The sequence below is a fragment of the Oncorhynchus nerka genome, unplaced genomic scaffold (genome assembly GCF_034236695.1).
Source record: "Oncorhynchus nerka isolate Pitt River unplaced genomic scaffold, Oner_Uvic_2.0 unplaced_scaffold_1011, whole genome shotgun sequence".
Classification (NCBI taxonomy): Eukaryota; Metazoa; Chordata; class Actinopteri; order Salmoniformes; family Salmonidae; genus Oncorhynchus; species Oncorhynchus nerka.
In genome coordinates, this window is record NW_027040287.1 from 1 (window position 1) to 15,431 (window position 15,431).

Below are 15,431 nucleotides of genomic sequence, written 5' to 3' on the forward strand. Positions count from 1 at the left end.
TTATATGGACCTGATCTGAATTAACATCTCACCCTCTAGTTATATGGACCTGATCTAGATCCAACCTTCTCTCTGATTATATGGACTGATCCTAGATCAACACTCCTCCTCTGATTATATGGACCTGATCCTAGATCAACACTCCTCCTCTGATTATATGGACCTGATCCTAGATCAACACTCCTCCTCTGATTATATGGACCTGATCCTAGATCAGCACTCCTCCTCTGATTATATGGACCTGATCCTAGATCAAGCACTCCTCCTCTGATTATATGGACCTGATCCTAGATCAACACTCCTCCTCTGATTATATGGACCTGATCCTAGATCAACACTCCTCCTCTGATTATATGGACCTGATCCTAGATCAACACTCCTCCTCTGATTATATGGACCTGATCCTAGATCAACACTCCTCCTCTGATTATATGGACCTGATCCTAGATCAACACTCCTCCTCTGATTATATGGACCTGATCCTAGATCAACACTCCTCCTCTGATTATATGGACCTGATCCCTAGATCAACACTCCTCTCTGATTATATGGACCTGATCCTAGATCAACACTCCTCCTCTGATTATATGGACCTGATCCTAGATCAGCACTCCTCCTCTGATTATATGGACTGATCTAGATCAACCTCCTCCTCTGATTATATGGGCCTGATCCTAGATCAGCACTCCTCCTCTGATTATGGACCTGATCCCTAGATCAACACTCCTCCTCTGATTATATGATCCTGAATCCAACACTCCTCCTCTGATTATATGATCCTAGATCAACACTCCTCCTCTGATTATATGGACTGATCCTAGATCAACACTCCTCCTCTGATTATATGGACTGATCCTAGATCAACACTCCTCCTCTGGTTATATGGACCTGATCCTAGATCACCACTCCTCCTGATTATATGGACCTGATCCTAGATCAACACTCCTCCTCTGATTATATGGACCTGATCCTAGATCAACACTCCTCCTCTGATTATATGGACCTGATCCTAGATCAACACTCCTCCTCTGATTATATGGACCTGATCCTAGATCAACACTCCTCCTCTGATTATATGGACCTGATCCTAGATCAACACTCCTCCTCTGATTATATGGACCTGATCCTAGACTCATTACCTGATCTCCAACACTCCTCCTCTGATTATATGGACCTGATCTAGATCAACACTCCTCCTCTGATTATATGGACCTGATCCTAGATCCAACACCCTCCTCTGATTATATGGACCTGATCCCCAGATCAACACTCCTCCCTCTGATTATATGGACCTGATCCTAGATCAACACTCCCCTCCTCTGATTATATGGACCTGATCCTAGACAACACTCCTCCTGATTATATGGACCTGATCCTAGATCACCACTCCTCCCTCTGATTATGGACCTGATCCTAGATCAACACTCCTCCTCTGATTATATGGACCTAGATCAACACTCCTCCTCTGATTATATGGGACTCGATCTCCTAGATCAACACTCCTCCTCTGATTATATGGACCTGATCCTAGATCAACACTCCTCCTCTGATTATATGGACCTGATCTTAGATCAGCACTCCTCCTCTGATTATATGGACCTGATCCTAGATCAACACTCCTCTGATTATATGGACCTGATCCTAGATCAACACTCCTCCCTCTGATTATATGGACCTGATCCTAGATCAACACTCCTCCTCTGGTTATATGGACCTGATCCTAGATCAACACTCCTCCTCTGGTTATATGGACCTTGATCCTGATCAACACTCCTCCTCTGATTATATGGACCTGATCCTAGATCAACACTCTCCCTCTGATTATATGGACCTGATCCTAGATCAACACTCCTCTGATTATATGGACCTGATCTAGATCAACACTCCTCTGATTATACCTGATCCTAGATCAACACTCCTCTGATTATATGGACCTAGATCAACACTCCTCCTCTGATTATGGACCTGATCCTAGATCAACACTCCTCTGATTATATGGACCTGATCCTAGATCAACACTCCTCCTCTGATTATATGGACCTGATCCTAGATCAACACTCCTCCTCTGATTATATGGACCTGATTCAGATCCACTCCTCCTGATTATATAGGATCAGAACACTCCTCCTCTGATTATATGGACCTGATCCTAGATCAACACTCCTCCTCTGATTATATGGACCTGATCCTAGATCAACACTCCTCCTCTGATTATATGGACCTGATCCTAGATCAACACTCCTCCTCTGATTATATGGACCTGATCCTAGATCACCACTCCTCCTCTGATTATATGGACCTGATCCTAGATCAGCACTTCTCCTCTGATTATATGGACCTGATCCTAGATCAACACTCCTCCTCTGATTATATGGACCTGATCCTAGATCAACACTCTCCTCTGATTATATGGACCTGATCCTAGATCAACACACTCCTCTGATTATATGGACCTGATCCTAGATCAACACTCCTCCTCTGATTATATGGACCCGATCCTAGATCAACACTTTCCTCTGATTATATGGACCTGATCCTAGATCAACACTCCTCCTCTGATTATATGGACCTGATCCTAGATCAACTCCTCCTCTGATTATATGGACCGATCCTAGATCACTCTCTCCTCTGATTATATGGACTGACCTAGATCCAGCACTCCTCTGAGATCAACACTCCTCCTCTGATTATATGGACCTGATCCTAGATCAACACTCCTCCTCTGATTATATAGACCTGATCCTAGATCAACACTCCTCCTCTGATTATGGACCTGATCCTAGATCAACATTCCTCCTCCTGATTATATGGACCTGATCCTAGATCAACACTCCTCCTCTGATTATATGGACCTGATCCTAGATCAACACTCTCCTCTGATTATATGGACCTGATCCTAGATCAACACTCCTCCTCTGATCAACACTTTCCGATTATGGACCTGATCTAGATCAACACTCCTCCTCTGATTATATGGACCTGGATCACAGATCAACACTCTCCTCTGATTATGGACCTGATCCTAGATCAACACTCCTCCTCTGATTATATGGACCTGATCCTAGATCAACACTCCTCCTCTGATTATATGGACCTGATCCTAGATCAACACTCCTCCTGATTATATGGACCTGATCCTAGATCAACACTCCTCCTCTGATTATATGGACCTGATCCTAGATCAACACTCCTCTGATTATATGGACCTGATCCTAGATCACCACTCCTCCTCTGATTATATGGACCTGATCCTAGATCAAGCACTCCTCTGATTATATGGACCTGATCCTAGATCAACACTCCTCCTGATTATATGGACCTGATCCTAGATCAACACTCCTCTGATTATATGGACTCTGAATCATCCTCCTCTGATTATATGGACATCCTAGATCAACACTCCTCTGATTATGGACCTGATCCTAGATCAACACTCCTCCTCTGATTATATGGACTGATCCCCAGATCAACACTCCTCTGATTATATGGACCTGATCCTAGATCAACACTCCTCCTCTGATTATATGGACCTGATCCTAGATCAACACTCCTCTGATTATATGGACCTGATCCTAGATCAACACTCCTCTGATTATATGGACCTGATCCCTCAGCACTCCTCTGATTATATGGACCTGATCCTAGATCAACTCTCCTCTGATTATATGGACCTGATCCTAGATCAACACTCCTCCCTCTGATTATATGGACCTGATCCTAGATCAACACTCCTCCTTCTGATTATATGGACCTGATCTAGATCAACACTCCTCCTCTGATTATATGGACCTGATCCTAGATCAACACTCCTCCTCTGATTATATGGACCTGATCCTAGATCAACACTCCTCTGATTATGCGGACCTGATCCTAGATCAACACTTTCCTCCTCTGATTATATGGACCTGATCCTAGATCAACACTCCTCCTCTGATTATGGACTCTGATCCTAGATCAACACCTTCTCCTCTGATTATATGGACCTGATCCTAGATCAACACTCCTCCTCTGATTATATGGACCTGATCCTAGATCAGCCTCCTCTTGACTATATGTGACCTGATCTCTAGATCACCACTGATTATATGGACCTGATCCTCCCCTCCTCTGATTATATGGACCTGATCCTAGATCAACACTCCTCTGATTATATGGACCTGATCCTAGATCAACACTCCTCCTCTGATTATATGGACCTGATCCTAGATCAACACTCCTCCTCTGATTATATGGACCTGATCCTAGATCAACACTCCTCCTCTGATTATATGGACCTGATCCTAGATCAACACTTCCTCCTCTGATTATATGGACCTGATCCTAGATCAACACTCCTCCTCTGATTATATGGACCTGATCCTAGATCAACACTCCTCTGATTATATGGACCTGATCCTAGATCAACACTCCTCCTCTGATTATATGGACCTGATCCTAGATCAACACTCCTCTGATTATATGGACCTGATCCTAGATCAACACTCCTCCTCTGATTATAGGACTTTCCTAGATCAACACTCCTCCTCTGATTATATGGACCTGATCCTAGATCAGTCCCTACTATCAGGCACTCTGGAGTATAGCATATCAGTCAGTCACTCTGATCACTCAGTCACCAGATCACTCAGATTATATGGACCTCCTAGATCACTCCTCTCAGATTATATGTCAGTCACTCACTCAGATCAGTCAACACTCACTCAGATTATATGTCAGTCACCACTCCTCAGATTACTCAGATCAACACTCACTCAGGCACTTTGTCAGTCATTCACTCACTCAGATAGTCAGTCACTCACTCAGATAGTCAGTCACTCACTCAGATAGTCAGTCACTCACTCAGATAGTCAGTCATTCACTCACAGATAGTCAGTCACTCACTCAGATAGTCAGTCATTCCACTCACTCCAGATAGTCAGTCACTCACTCAGATAGTCTCACTCAGATAGTCAGTCACTCACTCAGATAGTCAGTCACTCAGATAGTCAGTCACTCACTCACTCAGATAGTCAGTCACCACTGACTCACTCACTCACCAGATAGTCAGTCAGTCACTCGCTCAGACAGTCACTCGCTCAGACAGTCACTCGCTCAGACAGTCACTCGCTCAGACAGTCACTCGCTCAGACAGTCACTCACTCAGACACTCTCCTCCAGACAGTCAGTCAGTCAGTCACTCAGATAGTCAGTCAGTCACTCAGATAGTCAGTCCCAGACAGACACTCACTCACTCCACCCAGACACTCACTCACTCATTCAGACACTCACTGACTCACCAGACACTCAGACTCACTCAGATAGTCAGTCAGTCCGTCACTCAGTCAGAGAGTCAGCCAGACAGCCAGATATTCAGCCAGTTATATAATCAGTCAATCACTCAGACAGTCAGTCAGTCAGACAGACACTCGGGCAGATAGTCAGTCAGATAGTCAGTCAGACAATATTTGGTTTCACGTGAATTGTCTCTCTGTACCTCTTTCTCTCTCGCCAGTTTTTCTCTCTCTCCCTCCAGTATCTCTCCATCTATCTGCCTCTCTCTCCATCTGCCTCGCTCTCTCTCTCTCCAGTATCTCTCCATCTATCTGCCTCTCTCTCCATCTGCCTCGCTCTCTCTCTCCAGTATCTCTCCATCTATCTGCCTCTCTCTCCATCTGCCTCGCTCTCTCTCTCCAGTATCTCTCCATCTATCTGCCTTTCTCTCTCCAGTATCTCTCCATCTATCTGCCTCTCTCTCTCAGTATCTCTCCATCTATCTCTCTCTCTCCAGTATATCTCTCCATCTATCTGCCTCTCTCTCAGTTTCTCTCCATCTCTCTCTCCAATCCAGCATCTCCATCTATCTGCCTCCCTCTCCATCTGCTCTCTCTCCCAGTTTCTCTCCATCTCTGCTCTCTCTCAATATCTCTCCATCTTTCCAGCCTCTCTCTCTCCAGTATCTCTCCATCTATCTGCCTCTCTCTCTCTCTCACTCGCTCCATCTCTCTCTCAATATCTCTCCATCTATCTTACCTCTCTCTCTCTCTCTCTCTCCAGTCCATCTCTCTCTCTCCAATCTCTCTCCATCTCTCCATCTATCTGCCCCTCCAGTTTCTCTCTGTCTCTCTCCACGCTCTCTCTCCAGTATCTCTCCATCTATCCCTCTCTCTCTCTCCAGTATCTCTCTCTCTCTCTCTCTCTCTCCAATCTATCTCTATCCATCTGTCTCTCTCTCTCCAATATCTCTCCATCTATCTTACCTCTCTCTCTCTCTCTCTCTCCATCTCTCTATCTATCTGTCTCTCTCTCTCCAATATCTCTCCATCAGCTATCTTCCCCAATCTCTTATCTATCTGTTTTTAACTCTTCTCAAATAAAGATCTTCTATCTATCTGTCACTGGTCTCTCCAATCCAATATCTCTCCATCACGAGCACACCCCAATGCTCTTATCTATTTGTTATATACGTCAAGAAGGAGAGAATCACGAGGGAGAGGGAAGGAGAGAAACATTAACTCTGAAACCAGGTTAATCACAGATGGTGTCATTAATAAGGTTAATGACAGATGGTGTAAGGATTTGTAATAAACCAGGTTAATGACAATGGTGTGTATTAGACTCTGAAACCAAGTTCAATGACAGATGGTGTGATTAGACTGAAACCAGGTTAATGACAGATGGTGTATTAGACTCTGAAACCAGGTTAATGACAGATGGTGTAATTAGACTCTGAAACCAGGTTAATGACAGATGGTGTGTATTAGACTCTGAAACCAGGTTAATGACAGATGGGATTAGACTGAAACCAGGTTAATGACAGATGGTGTGTATTAGACTGAAACCAGGTTAACGACAGATGGTGTGTATTAGACTGAAACCAGGTTAATGACAGATGGTGTGTATTAGACTCTGAAACCAGGTTAATGACAGATGGTGTGTATTAGACTCTGAAACCAGGTTAATGACAGATGGTGTGTATTAGACTCTGAAACCAGGTTAATGACAGATGGTGTGTATTAGACTCTGAAACCAGGTTAATGACAGATGGTGTGTATTAGACTGAAACCAGGTTAATGACAGATGGTGTGTATTAGACTCTGAAACCAGGTTAATGACAGATGGTGTGTATTAGACTGAAACCAGGTTAATGACAGATGGTGTGTATTAGACTGAAACCAGGTTAATGACAGATGGTGTGTATTAGACTCTGAAACCAGGTTAACGACAGATGGTGTGTATTAGACTGAAACCAGGTTAATGACAGATGGTGTGTATTAGACTGAAACCAGGTTAATGACAGGTGGTGTGTATTAGACTGAAACCAGGTTAATGACAGATGGTGTGTATTAGACTGAAACCAGGTTAATGACAGATGGTGTGTATTAGACTGAAACCAGGTTAATGACAGATGGTGTGTATTAGACTCTGAAACCAGGTTAATGACAGATGGTGTGTATTAGACTGAAACCAGGTTAATGACAGATGGTGTGTATTAGACTCCTGAAACCAGGTTAATGACAGATGGTGTGTATTAGACTGGAAACCAGGTTAATGACAGATGGTGTGTATTAGACTGAAACCAGGTTAATGACAGATGGTGTGTATTAGACTTGAAACCAGGTTAATGACAGATGGTGTCCAAACCAGGTTAATGACAGATGGTGTGTATTAGACTGAAACCAGGTTAATGACAGATGGTGTGTATTAGACTCTGAAACCAGGTTAATGACAGATGGTGTCTATTAGACTGAAACCAGGTTAATGACAGATGGTGTGTATTAGACTGAAACCAGGTTAATGACAGATGGTGTGTATTAGACTGAAACCAGGTTAATGACAGATGGTGTGTATTAGACCAGGTTAATGACAGATGGTGTGTATTAGACTGAAACAGAATGACAGTGGTGTGTATTAGACTCTGAAACCAGGTTAATGACAGATGGTGTGTATTAGACTGAAACCAGGTTAATGACAGATGGTGTGTATTAGACTGAAACCAGGTTAATGACAGATGGTGTGTATTAGACTCTGAAACCAGGTTAATGACAGATGGTGTGTATTAGACTCTGAAACCAGGTTAATGACAGATGGTGTGTATTAGACTCTGAAACCAGGTTAATGACAGATGGTGTGTATTAGACTGAAAACCAGGTTAATGACAGATGGTGTGTATTAGACTGAAACCAGGTTAATGACAGATGGTGTGTATTAGACTGAAACCAGGTTAATGACAGATGGTGTGTATTAGACTCTGAAACCAGGTTAATGACAGATGGTGTGTATTAGACTCTGAAACCAGGTTAATGACAGATGGTGTGTATTAGACTCTGAAACCAGGTTAATGACAGATGGTGTGTATTAGACTGAAACCAGGTTAATGACAGATGGTGTGTATTAGACTGAAACCAGGTTAATGACAGATGGTGTGTATTAGACTCTGAAACCAGGTTAATGACAGATGGTGTCTGAAACCAGGTTAATGACAGATGATTAGACCAGGTTAATGACAGATGGTGTGTATTAGACTGAAACCAGGTTAATGACAGATGGTGTGTATTAGACTCTGAAACCAGGTTAATGACAGAATGACAGATGGTGTGTATTAGACTGAAAACCAGGTTAATGACAGATGGTGTGTATTAGACTCTGAAACCAGGTTAATGACAGATGGTGTATTAGACTGAAACCAGGCTAATGACAGATGGTGTGTATTAGACTCTGAAACCAGGTTAATGACAGATGGTGTGTATTAGACTGAAACCAGGTTAATGACAGATGGTGTCTATTAGACTGAAAACCAGGTTAATGACAGATGGTGTGTATTAGACTCTGAAACCAGGTTAATGACAGATGGTGTGTATTAGACTGAAACCAGGTTAATGACAGATGGTGTGTATTAGACCTGAAACCAGGTTAATGACAGATGGTGTGTATTAGACTGAAACCAGGTTAATGACAGATGGTGTGTATTAGACTCTGAAACCAGGTTAATGACAGATGGTGTGTATTAGACTGAAACCAGGTTAATGACAGATGGTGTGTGTATTAGACTGAAACCAGGTTAATGACAGATGGTGTGTTAGACTCTGAAACCAGGTTAATGACAGATGGTGTGTATTAGACTCTTGGAAACCAGGTTAATGACAGATGGTGGGCATTAGACTCTGAAACCAGGTTAATGACAGATGGTGTGTATTAGACTGAAACCAGGTTAACGACAGATGGTGATTAGACTGAAACCAGATGGATGTATTAGACTGGAAACCAGGTTAATGACAGATGGTGTGTATTAGACTTGAAACCAGGTTAATGACAGATGGTGTGTATTAGACTGAAACCAGGTTAATGACAGATGGTATTAGACTGAAACCAGGTTAATGACAGATGGTGTGTATTAGACTGAAACCAGGTTAACGACAGATGGTGTGTATTAGACTGAAACCAGGTTAATGACAGATGGTGCGGGTATTAGACTGAAACCAGGTTAATGACAGATGGTGTGTATTAGACTGAAACCAGGTTAATGACAGATGGTGTGTATTAGACTCTGAAACCAGGTTAACGACAGATGGTGTGTATTAGACTGAAACCAGGTTAATGACAGATGGTGTGTATTAGACTGGAAACCAGGTTAATGACAGATGGTGTGTATTAGACTGAAACCAGGTTAATGACAGATGGTGTGTATTAGACTGAAACAGGTTAATGACAGATGGTGTGTATTAGACTCTGAAACCAGGTTAATGACAGATGGTGTCTATTAGACTCTGAAACCAGGTTAATGACAGATGGTGTGTATTAGACTCTGAAACCAGGTTAATGACAGATGGTGTGTATTAGACTGAAACCAGGTTAATGACAGATGGTGTGTATTAGACTGAAACCAGGTTAATGACAGATGGTGTGTATTAGACTGAAACCAGGTTAATGACAGATGGTGTCTATTAGACTCTGAAACCAGGTTAATGACAGATGGTGTGTATTAGACTCTGAAACCAGGTTAATGACAGATGGTGTGTATTAGACTGAAACCAGGTTAATGACAGATGGTGTGTATTAGACTGAAACCAGGTTAATGACAGATGGTGTGTATTAGACGCTGAAACCAGGTTAATGACAGGTGGTGTGTATTAGACTCTGAAACCAGGTTAATGACAGATGGTGTCTATTAGACTGAAACCAGGTTAATGACAGATGGTGTGTATTAGACTGAAACCAGGTTAATGACAGATGGTGTGTATTAGACTGAAACCAGGTTAATGACAGATGGTGTGTATTAGACTGAAACCAGGTTAATGACAGATGGTGTGTATTAGACTGAAACCAGGTTAATGACAGATGGTGTGTATTAGACTCTGAAACCAGGTTAATGACAGATGGTGTGTATTAGACTCTGAAACCAGGTTAATGACAGATGGTGTGTATTAGACTCTGAAACCAGGTTAATGACAGATGGTGTGTATTAGACTGAAACCAGGTTAATGACAGATGGTGTGTATTAGACTCTGAAACCAGGTTAATGACAGATGGTGTGTATTAGACTGAAACCAGGTTAATGACAGATGGTGTGTATTAGACTGAAACCAGGTTAATGACAGATGGTGTGTATTAGACTGAAACCAGGTTAATGACAGATGGTGTGTATTAGACTCTGAAACCAGGTTAATGACAGATGGTGTGTATTAGACTCTGAAACCAGGTTAATGACAGATGGTGTGTATTAGACTGAAACCAGGTTAATGACAGATGGTGTGTATTAGACTGAAACCAGGTTAATGACAGATGGTGTGTATTAGACTGAAACCAGGTTAATGACAGATGGTGTGTATTAGACTGAAACCAGGTTAATGACAGATGGTGTGTATTAGACTGAAACCAGGTTAATGACAGATGGTGTGTATTAGACTGAAACCAGGTTAATGACAGATGGTGTGTATTAGACTCTGAAACCAGGTTAATGACAGATGGTGTGTATTAGACTGAAACCAGGTTAATGACAGATGGTGTGTATTAGACTCTGAAACCAGGTTAATGACAGATGGTGTGTATTAGACTGAAACCAGGTTAATGACAGATGGTGTGTGTTAGACTGAAACCAGGTTAATGACAGGTGGTGTGTATTAGACTCTGAAACCAGGTTAATGACAGATGGTGTCTATTAGACTGAAACCAGGTTAATGACAGATGGTGTGTATTAGACTGAAACCAGGTTAATGACAGATGGTGTGTATTAGACTGAAACCAGGTTAATGACAGATGGTGTCTATTAGACTGAAACCAGGTTAATGACAGATGGTGTGTATAGACTGAAACCAGGTTAATGACAGATGGTGTGTATTAGACTGAAACCAGGTTAATGACAGATGGTGTGTATTAGACTGAAACCAGGTTAATGACAGATGGTGTGTATTAGACTTGAAACCAGGTTAATGACAGATGGTGTGTATTAGACTCTGAAACCAGGTTAATGACAGATGGTGTGTATTAGACTGAAACCAGGTTAATGACAGATGGTGTGTATTAGACTGAAACCAGGTTAATGACAGATGGTGTGTATTAGACTGAAACCAGGTTAATGACGTGTATTAGACTGAAACCAGGTTAATGACAGATGGTGTGTATTAGACTGAAACCAGGTTAATGACAGATGGTGTGTATTAGACTGAAACCAGGTTAATGACAGATGGTGTGTATTAGACTGAAACCAGGTTAATGACAGATGGTGTATTAGACTGAAACCAGGTTAATGACAGTATTATTAGCTCTTGAAACCAGGTTAATGACTGCTAAATTACCTGAAACCAGTTAATCTGATGGTGCAGCGACTGAAACCAGGTTAATGACAGATTTCTTTAGACTCGAAACCAGGTTAACCAGATGGAGAAACCAGGTTAATGACAGGTGGTCTCCGACTAAACCAGGTAATGACAGATGTGTTCATAAGAATGTAAACAGGTAACATGGTACATCTAAACCAGTTAGCATCTGGTGATTAGACTCAGGTTAACATTACAAAACCAGGTTAAACAGATGCATGTCTGACTCAGGTAACATTACATCTCATCTCTGAACCCAGGTAACATTACATCTAACGGTTAATGCATGGGTGAGACTGAAACCAGGTAACAGATTACAGACTGAAACCAGTTAATGCAGATCTCTTAGACTGAAACCAGGTTAATGATTAAGTATCTAACCAGGTTAATGACAGATCTCTGACTCAGGTTAATGACAGATGGTGTGTACAACTGAACCAGGTTAATGACAGATCTCTGACTCAGGTAACATTACATCTAAACCAGGTTAATGACATCTCTGAAACCAGGTTAATGACAGATGGTATTAGACTGAAACTTAATGACAGATGGTGTGTATCTAGACTGACTCAGGTAACATTACATCTAACGTTAATGACATCTGTGTATTAGACTCAGGTAACATTGCAACTGAACGAGATCTCTGACTGAAACCAGGTAACATTACAACTAACGTAGCATCTCTGACTCAGGTAACAATTACATCTCATCTCTGACTCAGGTAACATTACATCTAACGAGCATCTCTGACTCAGTGTAAAGAATGTACAGGTAACATTACATCTAACGTAGCATCTCTGACTCAGGTAACATTACATCTAACGTAGCATCTCTGACTCAGGTAACATTACATCTAACGCCTCAGGTAACATCATCTGATTCAGGTAACATTACATCTAACGAGCATCTCTGACTCAGGTAACATTACATCTAACGTAGCATCTCTGACTCAGGTAACATTACATCTAACGTAGCATCTCTGACTCAGGGTAACATTACATCTAACGAGCATCTCTGACTCAGGTAACATTACATCTAACGAGCATCTCTGACTCAGGTAACATTACATCTCATCTCTGACTCAGGTAACATTACATCTCATCTCTGACTCAGGTATCATTACATCTAACGTAGCATCTCTGACTCAGGTAACATTACATCTCATCTCTGACTCAGGTAACATTACATCTCATCTCTGACTCAGGTATCATTACATCTAACGTAGCATCTCTGACTCAGGTAACATTACATTTAACGTAGCATCTCTGACTCAGGTATCATTACAACTAACGTAGCATCTCTGACTCAGGTAACATTACATCTAACGTAGAATCTCTGACTCAGGTAACATTACATCTAACGTAGCATCTCTGACTCAGGTAACATTACATCTCATCTCTGACTCAGGTAACATTACATCTCATCTCTGACTCAGGTATCATTACATCTAACGTAGCATCTCTGACTCAGGTAACATTACATCTCATCTCTGACTCAGGTATCATTACATCTAACGTAGCATCTCTGACTCAGGTAACATTACATCTAACGTAGCATCTCTGACTCAGGTATCATTACAACTAACGTAGCATCTCTGACTCAGGTAACATTACATCTAACGTAGCCTCTCTGACTCAGGTAACATTACATCTAACGTAGCATCTCTGACTCAGGTAACATTACAACTAACGTAGCATCTCTGCCTCAGGTAACATTACATCTAACGTAGCATCTCTGACTCAGGTAACATTACATCTAACGTAGCATCTCTGACTCAGGTAACATTACAATCTCGACTCATCTCTGACTCAGGTAACATTACATCTAACGTAGCATCTCTGACTCAGGTAACATTACATCTCATCTCTGACTCAGGTAACATTACATCTAACGTAGCATCTCTGACTCAGGTAACATTACATCTAACGTAGCATCTCTGACTCAGGTAACATTACATCTCATCTCTGACTCCGGTAACATTACATCTAACGTAGCATCTCTGATTCAGGTAACATTACATCTAACGTAGCATCTCTGACTCAGGTAACATTACAACTAACGTAGCATCTCTGACTCAGGTAACATTACATCTAACGTAGCATCTCTGACTCAGGTAACATTACATCTCATCTCTGACTCAGGTATCATTACATCTAACGTAGCATCTCTGACTCAGGTAACATTACATCTAACGTAGCATCTCTGATTCAGGTAACATTACAACTAACGTAGCCTCTCTGATTCTCTCTGATTCTTTACTGTGAACACTGAGGCTGTATCTGCTTTAAGTTACAGTTTTACTGTGAACACTGAGGCTGTACCCACTAAGTTACTGTTTTACTGTGAACACTGAGGCTGTACCTGCTTTAAGTTACAGTTTTACTGTGAACACTGAGGCTGTACCTGCTTTAAGTTACAGTTTTACTGTGAACACTGAGGCTGTACCTGCTTTAAGTTACAGTTTTACTGTGAACACTGAGGCTGTACCTGATTCTTGTATCTGCTTTTGACAGTTTTACTGTGAACACTGAGGCTACAGTTTTACTGTGAACACTGAGGCTGTACCCACTTAAGTGACTGAGGCTGTTTTAAGTTACAGTTTTACTGTGAACACTGAGGCTGTACCCACTTTAAGTTACAGTTTTACTGTGAACACTGAGGCTGTACCCACTTTGGGTTACAGTTTTACTGCACTGAGGCTTACCTGCTTTAAGTTACAGTTTTACTGTGAACACTGAGGCTGTACCTGCTTTAAGTTACAGTTTTACTGTGAACACTGAGGCTGTACCTGCTTTAAGTTACAGTTTTACTGTGAACACTGAGGCTGTACCTGCTTTAAGTTAGCTTTACAATGGAGAAAATGCATCCCATAATATTTTAACACGGAAATAGCTGTTACATCATTCAGCCTACAGTAGCAGCCAATGTGTGGTGTTCAATGTAGATCTACATTCCATGAGACTTATGAAGAGAAACATACAGGGCTTCACATGAACCACTTTACCATAGGGTTAAAGGTCATGACCAGAGGGTTAAAGGTCAGGGTTAATGTGTATCTCTGTCTCTCTCCAGACCTGAGGGTTAAAGGTCAGGGTTAATGTGTATCTCTGTCTCTCTCCAGACCTGAGGGTTAAAGGTCAGGGTTAATGTGTATCTCTGTCTCTCTCCAGACCTGAGGGTTAAAGGTCAGGGTTAATGCGTATCTCTGTCTCTCTCCAGACCTGAGGGTTAAAGGTCAGGGTTAATGCGTATCTCTGTCTCTCTCCAGACCTGAGGGTTAAAGGTCAGGGTTAATGTGTATCTCTGTCTCTCTCCAGACCTGAGGGTTAAAGGTCAGGGTTAATGTGTATCTCTGTCTCTCTCCAGACCTGAGGGTTAAAGGTCAGGGTTAATGCGTATCTCTGTCTCTCTCCAGACCTGAGGGTTAAAGGTCAGGGTTAATGTGTATCTCTGTCTCTCTCCAGACCTGAGGGTTAAAGGTCAGGGTTAATGTGTATCTCTGTCTCTCTCCAGACCTGAGGGTTAAAGGTCAGGGTTAATGTGTATCTCTGTCTCTCTCCAGACCTGAGGGTTAAAGGTCAGAGTTAATGTGTATCTCTGTCTCTCTCCAGACCTGAGGGTTAAAGGTCAGGGTTAATG